At 44.4% G+C, this 19,956-nt stretch overlaps 1 protein-coding gene across 1 annotated transcript in view; it reads left to right on the top strand.

Moving 5' to 3' along the window:
* The first annotated feature begins 10,408 nt into the window (after positions 1–10,408).
* Positions 10,409–19,956, top strand: part of KLHL13 (kelch like family member 13) — an 80,854-nt gene continuing 71,306 nt past the window's right edge. The window contains exon 1 of the mRNA XM_066559256.1: positions 10,409–10,488. The gene's annotated coding sequence lies outside the window, so the exon portion shown is untranslated. The remainder of the gene's footprint in view (positions 10,489–19,956) is intronic.

The following is a 19,956-nucleotide window of genomic DNA, read 5'->3' on the forward strand; positions in this document are numbered from 1 at the left end:
GCATCCCAGCAGGATGGAAGCTGCACTGCAGTGGCTGTTTCCCCCAGCTTCACATCTGCCCACACAAGGAAAATCGACTGTTGCTGGTGTGTCCAGGACATGTGAGTGGAAAGACACAGCAAGAGCCCCTCTGCCAGACAGTGGCAAATGTGCCAAGGCAGGGAAGGGAGGCAGAGTGTTAAATGGGTGTGACACAACACACCCAGACACAACAGAGTGTCCAGCATCCTCAGGAAGGCACCCGGGACCTTCCTGAGGGATCAAGTCATCCTGCTCAGCTGTGGAATGGCAAAAGACCATAAACTGCATCCTTAATCATGGACTGGACAGGACAGCCTGCAAGGCCCAGCCCGTGGATTGTGTGCATTGCAACCTCTGCTCCTGAAGGGAAATGAAGAACCAGTTTTGTTTTCCCCTCTCTGCCCGACCACCTGGATTAGAGCTTCCCTAAGGACATCTCTCCCTGGCACTGAAGGGATTGCCAGAGAGCCAATATCTGGGGCTCTTGAAAAGAATGGAGTATCAGCCTCATAAAGCTCCAAAAATTCCTAGCTGTGCAAGCTCCAGCCATCACATAAAACCACTGTCACAGAGCCCAGACAACAAAACCCTGGAGAAAAGATACTCAGGACTCGCTCCTGAGCCTCTGGTTTTATTGGCACAGAGGAGCACTGGCTGTGCTTGCTTGTCAGACATTCACAACTATTTCCAGGAGCCTTTCAAGGATATTTTGAAAACACTTTCTGTATAGTTTCATGGAAATAGTTTTCAATGATGTGTTGAGCCAAATGAAGCACAGCTTCACTGACAGAGACACCCCATTTTATTGTATTTTTTTTGATATTGTGTTTCCCTGTTTGGTGTAAGGGTTTGCTACTACACCTTATGGACAGATGATCTGTGGGATATCATTCTTCAAGAGCAATGTTTACAGCCATCAGAGCCTGCAGCTGGGACCAGCAGTAAATAAGGAGTTTCAAAAGCAATTGGCTGGGCTCACCTCCACTGTTTATCCTGCTGCCAAACACCTATAATTTCCCTGCCAATACTGATGACCTGTTATTTACAACCCCTACTTTATGCTAATTTATTTGGTCTCCTTGAAGGGAGACACACTGCTGACAACTTCTGCCATAACACAGAGATTCAAGTTTGTTGTTAAAATAGTGTGTCCCCACTGCCCCCACAACAACCAGCAGGGTTTTATCAGTGCTGGGGCACACCAGGAGAGCTGATGGTGATCCAGGTTTCTGTCAGTACTGATACTCTTTGCCGTGCCCTCTCTCATACACAAAATTTAGGGCAAGCTATTGAGTGATACAGAACATGTATATGCAGATTCATGAAACTTCTACCTGGCATTATTCTGTAAAGAATATGGACTTGAAGTACTGAAACCATGATACTACACTCAGATTGTTGTTGTATATGATCAAATATCCCTCTCTAAATGAAGCCCATCTTAGAAAGCTCCTGGAGAGAGTAAATGTCTGTGGTCAGCACACACATTCCTGGGCAGACCTTGCACAGCCTGTTCAGGAGCAAGGCTGTGAACCTTTCAAGGAGCTCAGCCTGTTTCTTTTCCAATATATACTGTGTTGCATTTTTGTTTCTGAATTTTACTTTCCTTATGCCATTTAGGCATAGAAATTCAGGATCAGTTGTCTTCCCTCCCTGCTGTAACAGGTCTTGGTGTTACCTATTCAGGATGCAGTAGCTGAAACGTTCCCCTGTAGATAAAGTATTGGACTGAACATCTTTCTTTTCTCTCTGCAGTGATTATCCTTGTGCTGCACAGAAAAATAAAGACTCAGATTTGCACTGCAGTCATGGCTCAAAACTTAGGATTTATATCCATGAAGCTACTGCAGTAAAATACCCTGTAATGAGCTAGCTGGTGTCACTGGGTTCTGCTGATGCTGTACACACTGCAGCATCTCAGTGGTGCAAGCACAATTAGTTTATCTCTGTAGAAACAAGCCCTTCACTGTTGTTGCTGCAGTGCTGGTTAGCCTTCCTAGAGGTGCCTGAATCTGCCTCAGGGCAGGCTCCCTTGCCTTTGGGAGTATCATGATGAGGCACTCACTATGTTTTATCCTGTGGCAATATGAAACTTATTTTTGAAGCATTGTTTTGGGAAATGGCCACTGGGCAGTCCTGTGTTGTTCTCCTGTCCACATTTTGGCATGGCTCAGAAGGTTTACTAAGATGCTTTAGTATCAGCTGATGAATGGAGTCATTCCATGCCACTGCCAATCACTAAATTTGCTCCACTTAGAGCCATTGAGCTGCTCTTATTTGGAGATGGATTTGTTAATGTATTTCCTGACAGCAATCAATAATTTATTTTATATTCATTGTGATCTCTAATTGGGAGTGAACCCTAAAGACAGATTGCTTTGATATAAGAATTATTGACTGCTGCAGAAAGCCCATTTAGCAGCTCACTTTGTGGAGAATGAGAGCACACGGTTGCTTTCACTGCTTTTGTGATATTAGGGGTGATCAGAGGCAGCTCTTCTGCCAGGGCATGGTCAGGTTGTGTCACTCCCAACTTTGATCAGATCCTACAACTTTCAAATGAGCAGTGCTCCACAGATCAGCACGAGTGTTTGCAAGAGGCAAGCAAAATACAGCCTTTATTACCTTTCTTTTTGTGATAGGAAAAATAATACACAACAGAAGTTCATATCTTGTTTTGATATTGCAGTGATAAATGAGAACTTATTAAGACATACAGGGGTTTCTAGAATTCCACATTTTCTATCCTTACTGCTAATTATTAAGAAACTGAGGTACATTGCTTTCTTCACTATGGGAAGAAATGCCCAGGTATCAAACCAGTGTATGGATTATGCCATGTGCAGTGAGCAAACGAGGAGTGCAGTGCTGCACTGCAAGGCTCCACTGCTTCATCAGGAGCCACTGCTCTCCCTGTTGCTCCAGGGGAAATTATAAATATGATCCCTCTATCTGGCACAGGCCACTTCTCCTGCATCCTGGCTGAACTGTCTTGGCTGAAGCAGTTTCCTCTGCTGGCACTTGTTCCCTGTTCATCCCCACCTGTGGGAAAGGAAAGGAAGATGAAAGTGATGTTATTTATCTGCATTCCTGGCAGTGTTGAACTCCCATTTCCTCTTGGTGATAAGAAAGACCTGTAACACCAGTTTTAAGAGTTAAAAGTAAGTTGATTTCGCTCAAATTGAGAATTATTATTAGTGTTTTAAAATTCCTGTCATGTTCTGAAAGCTGCCCTGCAGTCATATGAAAGGAGTTAGAAACATTTGCCAGCAGGGAACAAAAGCATAAGCGTGCAATGACAAATTGTTTAGCCTGGAGAATACACAGTCTGCAGTGCTGGAAGTAGTTGTCTGTGGTGATTTGTAATTCTGTGCAAAAATTGTTGTTCCAGTTGCTGCCTAAGCCAGAAGAGCAGTGAGAATTTGCAGAAGACATTGATTAACCCAGCACTTCTGTTGGCTGTTGGAACTTGTAGAAGCTGAATACAAACATAATTATTTCATGAATCATAAAATATCCCCATGCTGGCACTTCAAAGCTCAATGCTGCTGTACAGACATTAAAAAAAAAAAAAAAGAGAGATTGATGGGAATGATAACAAACACCTTGTTGTAGTGCATTTTGGAAATGCATAGGATTGAAAGAAGGTATTGTATTTTGCTTTTTTCCTCAGACATTTGTTGGAAGCACTTCCTGACTTGCACTACTTCACTTTTTGCCTAACAGTGAGAAAGAATTGCATCTGGCTATTTTTTCCCCATGACTTTAAAAGCTATAAAACAAGCCAAACTTTAGAAAAGACACAATGAAGACACAAATCTGACATTACAAAAACCCAGACAATTGAGACTTTGGACTTGCTGATAATCTATAACTCAAACCTCAGATTTCTATCCCTCTCTGGGCTGCCTCAAAATGTGTATAGGAAATCAAGATAAAAGCAATGTAGAGAAATAATACAACTAAAATATTGAGTTACTTCACTCTTCTTTATAAATTTGAATCTCAAAGAGAGCAAGAAAGGAAAGATTTTACAGGAAAATTCTGTATTAAAAATGAAAGCTGTTGTGGAGGAATACCTGAATTACCAAAGAAATGTCTTGACTGAGTCCTGCACCAAGCTCAGGCACAACCTGCAGCCTGCCCCAGCTCCCAAATGGCTCTGTACCTCAGCTAAGGAAAAGCACTCCCTGATCTTTTGATAGTGATATTTTACTATAACATATTATAGCATGAGGAAATCTATTTTAAAAATAGCTATTCCTCTAAATCTGAAATTCTGCTTTGCTGATTTTTGCTGGAGGAAAAACACGATAAACTCCAAAATAACTTTGGAGGAAATGACAAGTTCCACTGCTATTTATTTTTTGAGTGAAATCCTTTGAGGTAAGGGAAGACTTGGGGCTGGGACTGGTAGACTGCAGCTGGTAAAGGTTGTTATTTGTCAGTGCTTATGTTCCCAAGGAAGGCTTCCAAAACAATTTAATCAACTGAAGATGAGGCAGTCCTTGCTACAAGTGGAAATGTTGCAATCACACCCTGCACGACAAAGTGGGTAAAACATTTTGTGTGTCTGCCACAAGAAGCCATACCCTGGGCAATGGGTTTCTGACTGTCTGATGCCCACTTCACCCTTTTATGCAAAGCTGGTGTGATATGGAATGTAAAATCTACTGGTATGTCTTGAAAAGAATAAGTCAATCAGCAATCTTAGCATGTTTTAAAAATAGCATTAAAATGCCAGTGTTGCTTTTATATCAGTCCTTCATGGCCTCAAACTACAGAGGTTATTGCTGCACTGGACAATGTGAGGATGTCAGTGGCGTATTTAGGTCAGATCTCTCTTTGTAGTTGTTGGGTTAAATTTTAGAACTGCTCTGTATCCTTGAGGCATTGAAATCCCTGCCTGCCCAGGATGGCCTCCTTTCTGCCTGAATGCCAGTCACAGACTGTACTCCCTGCAGTCATCCTCTCTGATTTCCCCATCCTGCCTTCCACTCCCTTCACATTTAATTTGTCTTCCCAAACTCCTAAGATTTGGATCAATTTTAACCTAAATGTTTTCTGTCTTCTTTTTCTTCCACATGATGAATTTTAATGCTCAGTGGCCAAAGTAACTCCCCCTTCCTACATATTTTAATATTTCAAATATGCCTCTCCAGTGAGATGCTCCATTTACATTGGAAATGTTTCTCTGAGAGTAGCAATGCTGTTTATGCTGATTTCTTCCCTGTTGCCTGGCAGAGAAGGGCCGGCTGTCCAAGCTGCCTGTGATTCTCTGCTGCCCCAGTAATTGCCATTTCAGTGGCGGCTGACTGTGTGGAGGGCAAAGAGAGACAAAACATTAAGAGGGCAAAGAGAGATGAGGCATTCAAAGAGATACCAAGAAAAATTAATCTGTAGGTTGTTGTTTAGCCCCTGTTTTTAGATTTGTGAAAATGGCTATGGATGGTAAAAAAAGTTCTAAAATCAGGGCTTGCGTATGCAGGATTTGTCGGTATTATAATTTAATTTAGAATGTTTTTGTGTGCCAGCACATACCAGGCAGCTATTTCCTCTTCCAAGCACTGGGAACTACTCTAATATCTGGTACTTTTGTAATGTAAAGGCACTGACTGTGCAAGGAGAGACATTTCAAATATCTTTTTGATAAAGCTCTAATATATATTTTAATGTCATTTGCTTTTGAGGGCTGCCTGCAGCTGTCTGGGGAGGCATGGCTGTGTCTCTGTGCACCTCAGCTGGCTCTGATCGGACCAGTGCTTGGGTGGTGAGGAAGCTGATACCCATTTCTCTGCCCTAAAGCATGAGGCTGGAAGGTGAAATTTCCATTTTTCATGTTTGTATCTCATGTTTGGATCTCAGGACAGGCTGCCAGGCTGTCTTTCTTACAGGAAATATCTAAGAAATAGTTAGAAAAGAAAGGAGGCTTTCCTTGCTGATGTTCCTGGAAAGTGGCTGGTGTCTCTTGTGTGCTGTTGGAAGTGGAGATGGAGTAGGACAAAGTTGTAGAGCACTGCTCTGCCCTCCAGGGATTTTTATTTTGATAACCTTCTGGGGGAAATTCCCAACTCACACCGTGGGGAAACACCAAGAACAGGGTGTAGCTACACTCCACTCTGAATGAAGACTTTTTATGAGGCTTCACCAGCCTCAGCAAAGGTGGGGGATTGATGCTGAGATCCCTCTCTCTGCTGGAGGCTGCACTCACAGAGCCCCTCCAGTCAGTGCTGAGCTGTTCCTGGCCTTTGGCATGGCATGGGATGGGATGGGATGGGATGGGATGGGATGGGATGGGATGGGATGGGATGGGATGGGGTGGGGTGGGATGGGATGGGATGGGGTGGGATGGGATGGGGTGGGATGGGATGGGATGGGATGGGGTGGGGTGGGATGGGATGGGGTGGGGTGGGATGGGATGGGATGGGATGGGGTGGGATAGGATGGGATGGGGTGGGATGGGATGGGATGGGATGGGATGGGATGGGATGGGATGGGATGGGGTGGGATGGGGTGGGATGGGATGGGATGGGATGGGATGGGATGGGGTGGGATGGGATGGGGTGGGATGGGATGGGATGGGATGGGGTGGGATGGGGTGGGATGGGATGGGATGGGGTGGGATGGGATGGGATGGGATGGGATGGGATGGGGTGGGATGGGATGGGATGGGATGGGGTGGGATGGGGTGGGATGGGATGGGATGGGGTGGGGTGGGATGGGATGGGATGGGGTGGGATGGGATGGGATGGGATGGGAGCCTGCAGGAACAGCTGGGAGCTCAGCTCTGCCTGCACTCAGCAGATGTTCCTTTCTGCTCCAGCTCTGCAGGATTTCTTGTGCATTAGCGGGAGCCAGAGCTGTCAGTGAACTTTGGAAATGCAATGTGCATGGCTGGAATCAAGCTGTCTTAGGGGGAAAGACAGCTTTAAAAACACTTAAAATGAATGAATTTTTTTACCACAAAACATTTTCAGTGTTTACTGCTTGAGAAATATGCACCTTGCCTCTCATTTTAGAATGATTTTAATTTTGTGAGGCTGTTATTGTGACATGAATATGCAGTTTTGTCCTACACAAAACATTTTCATTATAGAAAAGGTATAAATCCTGAAAGTAACTTTTCTAAATAGCAGAAGAAAGAAAGTAAGAGAAGCTAAAAGCATTCCTGCAGCAGAGGAGCTCACTTCACTATCTGGAAGCACATAGATGCATCTCCACCTGCAGCCCTGCCCTTGGAGAAGGGGTCAGGGAAGCTCCAGTTCACTTGGCAGGCAATGCTGGCTGAAAGAGCTGCAGAAATGCTGCCTTAAACACGTGTGGGTACTCACTACATGTGAGCTGCAGCTCCTCACATGCTCAGATCCAGTCTGGCAGTAGCTACCTGCAGAACTGCAAGCAGTGAATCAATGCTGCCACAAGCAATTGAAACTCAATAGAGCGTATTTCTCCTCTACCCAGGTTCCGTGTTCTGCTTTGTAACAGATTCTGTTACAATTTATGGCAAAAGCTCAGAATTGTTTTGAGCTCAGGTGGTGGTGGGTACGTGTTTCTTTTGAGATAAAATCGAGTTGTATAATTTCTGAACAGGAAATACTCTTGCTTAATGGATATTGCTCTCTCTAATCTGTAATATCAATGCAAAGTGATTGTGAGGTAGACATAACCTGCTCTGCCTGAACTGGTAGCTGTTCATTTTTATACTGTTCTTAGATGCTGAAAACATGTATTATCACACTAAATTATGTTCACTATAATTATCAAATTGTATCAGATTTGTCAGCATAAATACTGAGAATGCTGTATTGAAAGTAACTGTTCTGTAAGTAGACTTACACAGGAAATGTCTGTGAATACAGTCTTGCTGTAATATAATATGTAATATATATTATAATCATGTATAAAACTTACTATGTAAATTGCTTTGTATTAGTAATTTTGTGTATTTGTCTTGTGTTTATACTTTGAGATGCTTGACAGAGAGTCTACAGCAAATTTCAAGTGGATTTCTTGCAGAGAAATACATAACAGGCATCAAAGCTTTGTAGAAAAGTACACTTAGAACAAGTTTTTAAATGACAATATAATATCTAAGGAACCCTAGTACATGTATTTTCAAGAAGAACTCCTTAGTGACAAAGCCTAGGTCTGATGAACAGAGATTTGCAGCCCTCCCCTGCACAGCTGGGCTCCTGGGGCTTCCAGATGCACCTTGGAATTTGGTGCTGAGAGGTCCCAGGTAAAGACCAGGAAAACTTGCCTGGTTTTCAGGGTGGAACTGTTGGAAGAGCACTGGAGTAGTATGAGCACTCGATTCATTTGCTAAGTCCTTAGTTTAAAAAAGAAAGAAAGAAAGAAAGGAATATTCAATTGTGAAACGAGATGGAACCTGGGCTGTAAAAAAACACCTTTTGCTAGGTAAATGAGCAAAGACGATCAGAAAGTTTCTGTTCTGTTGGAAGTGTGGGCTTGAACTTGGGCAAGAGCCTGTGTTTCATGTGCACTGGAGACATTACCTTGCCTTGGGATAAAAAAGAGCAGTAGGAAAAAAAAGGCAATATCTGGAGTGGCACGTGTTTTATAGCTACTGTCCATCTAAATGGCACATTTCCCTTTCTTTTCTAATGGAAAGAAAGAAGCAAAAAGGTGAAGAACTCACTGTTGCAACCCTCTTTTTGTAAAATATTGTGACTGAGCACATTCCTATACTGGAGTTATTCTATTTGGGAACATTGGTGTGATATCCAGTGTGTCACTCTGCCCATGTCTCTTCCCAGCAGAGGTGAATTCTTCCTAAAGGTTTGTGAAGATAAGTCAAGACTTATCTTTACAAAGAGAGCACTGGCTCATGCAAGAGGTCATTTTCAAGGACAGGAGTTGAAAAAATATACACAAAATATATACACAAAAATTGCTTTTTTCTGCAACTGAGGTACTGATTTTCTTGTCAGCTTCAGAGCAGAGGTGAGTTGGTTCCTTGTGCCTGAATTTGCTTCAGTTGCTCTCACTGATGTGAGGAGAACAGAAGGGAACCCAAAACTGCCCACAGCAAAATCTGTTAGAGTTACTCAACCAGGATAGCTTTTACTCTGAGATTGATGCTGCGCTGGCTTTGATAAGCCAATGTAAAAAATGTTTGGATAAAAAACAGCTTCAAAAGCAAGTGCTGTCAGACATACACAACTCTCAAATGGCGTGTTATGGTCTCATAGGCTGTTTGGCTTTTCCTCCAGGGTTAAAAGAATGAGGAGCTGGTTGCAGTCTTGGCTGGAAGGTTACCTATGGCTTCATAATTAGTTTTGCTTCAAGTTCTGCCCTCAATTGCATTGCTAAAATTCCTATAACTTCATTAGGGTTGGCTGGGTTTAAGTAAGGCATTATTTGCCCTAAGATTACCTGCAGTCAAAAATTTGCTGAATGTTGGGGGTTCAGTAATTAAAGGTGTGTTTACAGGAAACAATACAGGCAGAACGGCAGAAGAAGAGCAGTTCCCAAATCAAAGATGTGGCCACATGAAAAAGAGGAGAGGACTGTGAGGAAAATTCAGGGTTAGCATCCTCCAGCATTATGGGAGCAGGTGAAGCAATTCTGAGCTTTCCAGGAGCCAACGCTCTGGTCAGGGGAGCAGCTTGTGGCTTGCCTTTCACCTGGTAGTGTTGCTGATCCCAAATGGAGAACACAAGGAGATGTTTTTGTGTATCTATCACTCACATTCCCTGGGTCACCAAGGACTTGGTGAGTGCCTGAGAGGGGACGACAAGGAAAATGGAGAGGGGCTCTTCATTGGGAAGTGTAGTGACAGGACAGGGGGGAATGGCTTCAAACTGGAGGACAGTAGGTTTAGATTAAACATTGGGATGAAATGATCTACTTTGAGGTTTGTTTGAGGCACTGGCACAGAGAAGCTGTGGATGCCCATTCTGGGAAATGTCCAAGGCCAGGCTGGATGGGGCTTGGAGCAACCTGGTCAAGGGGTTGGAACAGGATGGTCTTTGAAGTCCCTTCCAACCCAAACCATTTTGTGATTTTATGATTGTTGCTGCCTCTTTCTGTCCTCCCTGCTGTTCCCGCGGCTCTCCTGAAACACCAAGCTGCTGGAGACAAGCCCTGCTGGCAGACCTGCGACCGCTGTGCGCCGTGGCCTCTACCCTCTTTTCCTCCCTCCTTCTCTCCATCCCTCCCTCTCTCTTTCTCTGCATCCCTCCCTCTCTCTTTCTCTCCATCCCTCCCTCTGTCGGTCTCGCCGTCCGTCCGTCCGTCCCTCCCCTCACAGAGGCCCCGCCTCTTTATCCCGGTCCCGCCCCCTTCCCCGCGGCCCCGCCCCGCGCAGGCGCAGTGCGCGCGGCCGTGCGGTGACGCGGGGCCGGGCGAGGCGGGCCGGGCGCGCGCGGGGAGCGGGGCCGCGCTCGGCACTTCGGGGCCGCTCCGGAGCGGGACCGCGGCCGGGCCGGGCGGCCGCAGCCGCAGGTGAGGGCGAGGCGCGGGCACCCGGCTCGGTCCCGTCCCGCTCGGGGGCCCGGCGGGCGCCACGTCCTGCGGGGCCTCTGCGGCCGCGGGGGGAGCGGGGCCGCGCTCGGTGAGCGGCGCGGGGGGGCTGCCCCGCACCGGAGGGGCTGCCCCGCACCGGAGGGGCTGGCCCGCACCGGAGGGGCTGCCCCGCACCGGGGGTCTCCGCTCACCGGGGCCGCTCGGAGGCCGCGGGGCAGCGCGGGCTCCCTACGGGCGGGACGGCACCGGGGTGTCTCGGGTGCGCTTTGGGGGTCGGCGGGCGGTCAGCCCCGTGCCGGGGGCGGTGCGGGGCAGTGCGGTCCCCGCCGGGTCCCCCCCGTTCCAGCGGGGACCGGCGAGGGCTGCTCGGTGCGGGGCACAGCCGGAGCGCGCCGTGCCCGGCGGGGCAGGGACGGGGTCCGGCAGGACGGGGGTCACCGCTGGGGACACAGCGGGAGTGTCCCGGCCGGGGTCGCGGCTGGCGGCGTGTGCGGAGCGGCTGCGGAGCTTGTGCCGCTCGCAGAAAGTATCTTTAACTCTCCTTTTGCAGGCTTTGTTGTGCAGCCATTGTAATCGCTCTCTTCCTTCACCCGGCCCGTTCTGCTCGTCAGTGTTTATTGTTCCCTGGTCCTTAAATGGGCTGGATGAGGTCTGGGTGCAGGAAGGAGTTTTGTGGATTAGTTCTGGGATGCAGCCATTAAAAAGGGGGACGTAGCTGTAGGTTGTAATTAACTTGTCAGTTCCCTCTTCTCCCTGTTCTCATAAAATTTAGGCCAAGCTCTGTTTTTAGTAGGTACTGTTCAGGACTTTTCGCCTCCGTATGAAAAGTGCGATGTTAACTTAAGAACTCTAGGAGTCTTGGCTCGCCTCCTTTGTATGATTCAGGAGACGCAAGGTGCACATCTTTGTCAGTTTTGTATGGCAAAGGGCGCTTCAGCTTGGATGTTCTGAGTGTTAATGAAACTGATGCTGTCTTAGACCTGCTGTGAAATCTGCATCAGAAATACTTCCCTCGCTCATTTAAATATGCCTCATACATTTGAATAGAATGCCACAGAGGAGTTTTCCTTATTCTTTCCCTAGTGAGCTACACATGGAGATAATGCTAATGAATAACCTTCAGGGCACTCTTCCCACTTCTCTGATTTCATGGTAGAGCTTGTTCTGCAGTCCTGTTTAATACTAGAATATGCTGCAGAGTGTTGATAGTAAAAGAAAAATCGGTGTAGTAACTTGGATTAAATGCTATCCTGAACGTACTTCTTGTGATCTCTTTGATTCTATGATTTTCAAAATTGTGCTTCTAAACATTTTCTTTCACTTCTAAAGTTCAAAAAATTGTAGTGAGGTGCCAGCACAAATTAGCATGCTGCTCTGCTTCAAAGAAGCAAGACTGCTTTTTGTGAGCCAGTGACTCTAGGTGTCAAAAATGAATTAAAGCGACTTTGCCCCAGCCAGCTTTTTTTATTATTATTCCTTTAAATAATTTCTTCTGCTCTTCTGTAAAAGATTCACTAAGCTGAATGTCATCTGAGGCTGTAGTTCAACTGTACCTAATGTGTAGCAGTAATTGTGGCTTGGAGACTTCTGCAATTCGTGGCATCATTGGCACAACTTCTGGTGATGTATGAAGCAGATCAGCAGATGCACCCAACCAGAAGAAAAGGGCCCAGATTGCCTGGTCTGGTTTGCAGTGGAGTCCCCCAGATGCCAGCAGAGCGTGTCCATGGAGCAGTGCTGAGCACTGGGATTCTCTCAGGCAGCCAGGGGGCCAAGCAGGGAAGGGAGCACATGCAGCTGGTATGGGAGCCTCAGAGGGGAAGTGAGATGTAGCTCTGCAGGAAGGGTTCTTCTGCTGGCACATGACCTGTCTAGAGGCACAGTGGGGTTGGGCATACAAAGGAAGACCTTGCCTTTTCCTCCTGAATTCCAGGCCAGGTTGGATGGGGCATTGAGAAACCTGGTGCAGAGGGAGATGTCCCTGCCCATGGCAGGGGGGTTGGAATCAGGTGATCCTTGAGGGCCCTACCAACCCAAATTGTTCTATGAATTCTAGTCTCAAGTGTGGTTTTTCCTTTGTTTTGTTTTCCAACGGGCTGAGAAAAATGCTGGAGTTCTTGAAAAAAAAAATCAACAAGCTATCTCATGTTGAATATATCTCAGTGTGATTCAGTACTTCTGTGGTTTCTTTGACAATGGTGATCAAGCCCAGGTTGTCTGGATCTAAGGGTATCATTGAAGTTACCTCCAGGGCTCTGTGTTCTTGGTGTGGTCTAGCTGTTAGAGAGGGATCATTAATCAACACTACAGAGAAAGTGTTGGTAGCGATTCCAAAGGAATCTGCAGTGTGTTCTGCTGGGAGTGTTTCTGCTAGCACCACTCTATCACCTCCACAAACACCACGAGCAAAGCTGTCAGAAATGCTCGTGTTTTTCATGGTTGTTAGGTTGCTGAAATAGTTGTGATGCCTAGTATATGGCTTTTCTTTTTTTTTCCCTTTACTATTTTAGATGATATATCTGTGCTGGCAAAACTTTCTGTGAAACTGCACTATGGCAAAAATTGAACAATTATGGAGTGTTTTAAGAGTAGCAGCCTCAGAACATATTCAGTGTTTGGCTGTTTCACTGTATCAATAGTGGAAAACTTTTCTAATGACTCTTAATAGCTTATCAGAGTTGATTTTGACAGCCTGGGGCTGGGTTCACAAGGATGGATGCTTTTATCACAGATCTGGCATAGTGTTTATGGGTGTCAGTGTGAGTGGGAGGTAAAAGCTTAAATAGATGGGGCAACATATGTTCTGCTTTCCTTTCAAGGTTCTCTACATTCAGGTCTTTTTCATTCTCACAGCTGTATTGCATTGTCAGAGTACTGACTGGAAACATTTTTATGGTTTTCTTTTTAACTATTTGTGATGCAACAGATTTATTAAAATTGTGAGATTAGAGCTTCGTGGATAAATTAGAACCACTGCTGTGGAAGAAACTTTTCTTAGCATATTGGCTCTCCTTAAGCTACAAAGTAATTAACCAATGTTAAATTGTAGCCTCTGGTGCACAGGCACGCTTTCAGTGGGCGTTCAGGGGAATTGAAAAAAATTTCCAGTTTTATCTGGATTATGAAATTATTCATGATTATGAAATATTATGAATTATTTCCATAAAGCTTTGTCTCTCAGGCCTTTACAGGGTAGGAGGTGTTTTGGGGTGAAGGTGTGCCTATGCCATGCAGTGCAGGCAGCCAATAATCCTGTACAGGAGGTTCTGACCAGGCTGTAAGTGCATTGGGGTGGGAGATACAGGCAGCTGGAGTGTGTCACTTGGTACTGCTGACAGAAGTGTTTCAGAAGTGGAGTTCCTGAAGATATCTTTTGAATTTTGAGGTAGAAAGGGACCTGTTTGAACCCAGGAGGAGCTTTCAACCTGCAACAAAATTAAATCTGACTCCTTTAATTGACTTGTGTATTTCAGAAGACTAAGAAAATTTGGGTGATTTTCCATGTTCAGTGTCCTGTAATGAATTTGATGTCTTCGATGCCTGTTCTGAGAAGCTGGTTTCAAGTGAGTTGGCTGTACTACTTTTTGAAGAATGCCCCAGTTATTGATTTGTATTATTGAGGTTTTTGCTTTAAACTTGCTGTAGGAAATACGTAATTCAATTTCTTTTTATGGAAACAGTGCTTTGTTAATACTAATGGCAATGGTCATATGATTCCTTGGGGCTTTTGTTTTACCTTCTTTGTGACTGATGCAGCTGCTTGGTGGTGTGTTCTGTAGTTGTGAAATGTGAGATTTGTTTGGCAATGCCAGCTATTCTGCTTGGTTTCTTTAATGTGAAATATTTCAAATATGAACAAACTTATGTACAGGAGAAAGTACAAATGAAAATGGTTTGTGAACAGAAGTTTTGCTTTTAAATAAGTTCTTAGAGCTTTTGCCCTGACTTGTAGCTGCTTAAATTTTGGGGAAAACTTCGGACCTTTCTCCATTTCCCTGTTAAAGAGCATCAGTCTTACCAGGTGCCCCATGCCTGCTGGAGTTATCACATTGCACATTTTGCTCTCCCTTTTCAAGAGCTCCTTCTCTGGAGGGTGCCCAGACAGTGATGCACATGAGAGGCAACTGACAGAGCAAATCTGCTGCTGTGCTCTGTGCAGGATGGGACCAGAGCAGACCTGCTTGCAGTAGGCAAAGCAGCAGGACCATTTACCTGTGATGTCAGACACTGGCTTTGGCTCCTCCTGCCTCCTGGCACATGGACTAGTTTGTCCTGCCTCTCAGAAGTCTCTTTATTTGCCTGAAGTGGGAGGTGTAAGCTGCTTTAGGACAGAGGTCCTGTCTAAGCTGTTCCACCTTGCAAGAAGAGAAGCAGTTGGCACAAAGCTTATGGGAATGTGGTGCATGGATCTCAGGGTTAAAACTAGGGATAGGGTGATTTGAGTGCCTGTCCTTGCTCAGAGGACTTAAAAGTATGAGTTCTAACAAATATTGCAGTGCTCAGCTACTCATCATGTGAGTCCTGTTATGAATGTTAATTTCCATCTTTGCAGGGCAGTGGGGGAAGAACTTTGTTCCTTTTTTCTTGGTGGTGAAAATAAACTCATTTTATCAGTCTGTTATTCAGAAATCACAGACCAGGATGACAAGTGAAAACCATGGTGCATGGTAAATGAGCTTAATTCACACCATAACCATCTGGTCAAGTGCCAATTGTTATGAGGAAGGTGAGGTGCCATGTGATGAAAAAAAATCAGCAGAATGAGTGTGAGTGATTATGATTAAATATTAGAGAGAATCTTATAGGCTGAAAAAAGCAAGGATAAATGTGAATTTCAACCCAGTTCCTTTTTCCTGGTTGTTCTTTGGGATCTTCATGTGAGTGGTGTGTTCTAGTTTAAGTTGAATGTGTTCCACATGCGTTTAATTTGGTATTGTGAGAATTTTGATTCCTTTGAATAACTGACCTTATCTGATAATGCTAATGGAGGTATCCAGCAGTATGTTAAGATGATGATCTGAAATACTCAGCACATTTTTACTGTATTGGATTTCTGAAGTCGAAGCTCTGGTTCTGTCATATATGATTGCAGTATGTTTTTTACATTTTAAAATAATTCTGTAAGAAAACAATGCAAAATATTTCTTTCAAATTTCAAACTTCTTCATAGACTTGTTAGGATTGAAAATTAAGCAGAAGTTTCACACTCAGATGGCAAAATCCGATGCTGGAGACTTTGGAGACAGTTTGGTGCTGCAGGTAATTCATCAAATGTGCCTCTGGGTGGTCCTGCCTTGTGCCCTGATCTCCTGGGGCAGCTCCATTGGCAGAGCTCATGCTTCAGTGATTGCAGGATGATTTCTTTCATGCTGCTTAGCTCATGGGAAACTTACCCACTCAGAAATGTTTTTATCAGTTTGCTAACTCACCCTGTGGCTACACCTTGCAGGTGGAGGCAGGAATCATGTCAGGAGGTGAGTGGAGGGAAAGCAGCACAGCTTCTCCCAGCAGATGCTGGGAATGGAGCATCAAACTCAGCTCAGCAGGACCAGGGCATTGCTCCCACTTCAAACTTGTCATGTTTCCAGATGCCATTAAAGAACCCTTCCTGGGATTGCTGTTCTCCAATTAGCTTTCCATCTGTGAAGAAGCTGAATGATCCATGTAACACTTATATTCATGTTTTCAGGTAAATGTTTATATTCAAGCAGAAATTCTACACTACACTAAGGAAGGGGGAAAACTTTTTCTTAGTTCTGGAGGATTCAAACACTGCCCTGCATCCTGCTGACAGATACCTGGCTCTTCAAGGGAGCCAAGAGGGAGAAATGGGTTGCTCTTCTGCCTTTTCAACTTTTGGCTTCTCAGTGCCTGACACTCAACCAGTTTCAGTGTTACAAAACACATGGTTCTGGGCAAGTGTATGGCTGCCCACAGTTTTTGAATAGAATTGAGGAAGTGAGTAGCACATCCGTTATTTAAAGAAAGCTGCAAGCAGCACTAGAATCCTACAGACGTGGGCATGTGTTCTGTATATATATATATATATTTTTTTTTAGAAGCTGATTATCCACCATGGTGCCAGAATTGTAGAAGACTTGTGTTAATATTTTATGCCTACCACCCCCCCATCATCTTTCATCTCAGTGTTATAACTTTTTAAGTAGTAGCAACTACGAGTTACAAAATACACATGAGGTTGTATTGCTGATAGTTATTAATAAGTATATTTTATTGCTTTTTTATGTTGGGAGATTTTAACAGGAACAGTGTTATGAGTTTTGCTCTCTTCAATGTTAACTTATAATATAGCAATGATTTTATAGTTAGAAATTTATTCTGGGCTCTTGTGTTTGTTGTTCTAAGGAAAGCTTGTTTTTATACAGTGGAATTAAGGTATTTCCACCAGGGTGTATGTCCTATGAGACATACAAACAAAAGACTTTGCAAGCTTACACATTGAAGCTGGAAATTAGGAATTAAACACTTAAACTACAAAGGAATTGGAGGATAAATCTAGATAAGTCAGCAATATTGAATTTACCAGGTTGCTTGAGCTGCCTTATGCTGCTCCCTTGGTGGCTCTGCAAATCTGACCAGTCTCTTGTGGTTGCTCACCTTTGTCATGGGGAAGTAAATGTGCCAACATTCACTGTCTCTGCTCCTTATTAGTACCAAACGGGGTAGTACCAAACACTGACATGGGCAATGATAAAAGGACTCTTGTGGGGAGTTTTGTGATCCAAGTGAGGCTTGGTACCATATTTTACCCCTGCGTCTGAGAATTTTGTCCTTAATGTCCAAACAGAGTTCTGTTATTTAAAGGATAAGAGTAATGAGATGATCATGTTATCACCTGTCTTGGGCTTGCTAGAAGTGCTGCAAACTCATCATTTATCTCAGTGATGTTGGTGGTATCACTTGCTACAAGACAGCCTGGCCTGTACCTTTGCAAATCTTTTTCAGGAATGGTTTAGTACCTTGTCTTAATGTAAATTTTGATATGTGGAGGAGTTTGCTGTGAGACTCTAAATGAACCATGGTAGAACTCCCCTAGCCCTTCCCTTTAGCAAGAAGGTAAGGACTCTTGAGATTTTTGTTCCTACTGCAATTCCTTATTTTTTTTTTCATGGTGTTCTAGCTGGTGTGCCTGCCTGATGATAATTGAGAGCCACAGTGATGCACCTCATTATGATAGCACCTCCCACATGCAGAACAAAAAGGCAGTTTCTGTTCCCTTCCCAAATCTTGCTATGCTGATGTAGTCTTTCTTCCACTGTTTTTTTTTCCTGGTGTTTGGTGGCAGTGGGTGGGGTTGGGTATGACTGTGTATAGGAACTGTTACAACTGTTGGTAACGCCTTAGTAAGCGAGTAGTCCAGCCTGTGGTGGTGACAGTTTTCTCTTTCTTGTAGCCTTAAGGTGATGTGGTGGACTTTTACCAGCATGTCTTGCCTTCCTCTAAGGGCAGGGGTTTGTATTGTTACTGTAGGTGCTTACATGGCTCTCCTGGCACATGGAGCTCCAAGTTATGTCTTTTCTGAGAGAAAGGGCTGAGCAGATGTACACTGGACTTGTCCTCCTCTTAAAATTGATTTCTTCAGTGATGATGAGTGTGCCAAATGCCCTGGCTTCTTTTGGGATGACAGCAGGGATTTCTTGTCTGCTGCTGGCTTTCTCTTGCTGTTGGATATCATTCCTAGTTTGTAGCAGCAGAAAATACTTCAGTAAGGGGGTTGTAAACCTTAACTCTGGCAGCTTAGACATTTATGTGAGCTCTTCTGCAGAATGTCAACCAAAATAAGCTGGAGTGGCTTTAACAGCCTAAATAATCACTCTTTGTATTGGTTGATCCTGAGTAAATAGGTTAGAAAGTACTTAAGAGCAGCTCAGCTGGAGCCTTATGGCAGAGAGCAGGGACAAGCAGCCAAGGGTGCTGAGCTCTTCCATGGCACAGCTGTTCCTAGAGGAGGAGATCCAAACCTAGGGCAGAGGTTCACAAGCTGAAGGGCTGCTTGGAGGCAGAAATGTGGTTTTTCCCTACAAATAACCCTGTGATTACAGCTGAAATAAGAAAATTCCACTTCATCATCCTCATGGGGAATGTCTGTGTTTTCTGGTTAGGCTGTAATGATCTGCTGGTGTGGAGTGAAAGAAGTGATTAAATTTAAACAGATTTCATGTGGAAGCAGGGGATGGCAGTGCTGGCACCCTTGTGGTGGTGCTGCCTGGTGCCAGGGCACGTGGTGTGGGGCTGCTGTGCAGCAGTGCCTTGTCTTCCCCACCTGTGTACAGAAGAGTCCATGTTTTGGTTGTAACCAACTCCCACTACTAGTCCAGATTCTTTATTCCTTAGTAAAATTAATGCTAGGAGGGACTTGGGCTGGAAAACATGAATGTGCAAGGTAGGGGGTTGCATGACAACACTTCACAGTCTCAAACAAGGAGTCAGGAATAAATAATGGCAGAAAAACAAATGAGAGGAGGAAAAAATGAATGGGTCAGAGGAGAAAATGCTGTCTTTGTATTGACTTTATTGTTTCAGTGCCATCCCAGATGTGTCTAACAAGTCTGCCATTGTCTGTGATTTTCATTACTAAGAGCCTTTCACCAGGCCCTGCAGTGTAATGCTCGTGTGTGTCACTGGGGCAGCTGACACGGCTCTGCCACCCTGCAGGTTGGGCAAAATGTCCTCATAGGGCATGGGGGGAGCTGCGTCTTACTCCTGGTTTTAAAGGGAGTAAGAAACCACCAAAAACTGCTTTCTACCTTCATGTCTTTCTGGCCTTCTTTGCCAAAACAAACTGTGTGAGAGGCTTCCTGGTGAATTGTGTGTGCCATTTCTGACACAATGGTATTTTAGTTCTGGAACTTGAGTCATTCTGATTGCTGCTATCCATAGCTGTGCATATATGAAAGCAAAATAATGTGACACACTTTAAGGAGGAGTATCAAAAGCTTCATAAAATGAGACTGCCATAGCCCCTTATCTTCAGGTAAATCCTTTGTTTTGGTTCAAAACTTTAAATAGTACTTCTGATCCATTGTTATTGGTTAACTTGCACTTTCCTAGTGATTTTGTTGTTAGCATTGCTTTATTGTTTTAACTGGATAAATAATTTGATTGGCAAGGGCTTGTAATTGAAAAAAAATACTGTTCATTCATTGAATTATAGAAGTGACCCTCACTTTCTGGTGCTAATGGTGTGAATATGGGTTGCCAAGTGCAATGTTTTTATTTTTTTCTTTTCTGAGAGGAAATGCAGAGGAAATGAAACCCAGCAGCATTATTGCCAGCATTTCTTCACTCTGCTTTATGTTAGAACTAATTAAAAAAAATTAATGCCAGTGCAAATAACAGCACTGCTGATTGCTCCTTGTGTTTTGGGGTAACTGCCTGTTGTTCTCCTTTCGAATTGGTTGTGCTGTATTTTCAGCATTAAAAAGA

Source organism: Molothrus aeneus, chromosome 14 (assembly GCF_037042795.1).
Source record: "Molothrus aeneus isolate 106 chromosome 14, BPBGC_Maene_1.0, whole genome shotgun sequence".
Lineage (NCBI taxonomy): Eukaryota > Metazoa > Chordata > Aves > Passeriformes > Icteridae > Molothrus > Molothrus aeneus.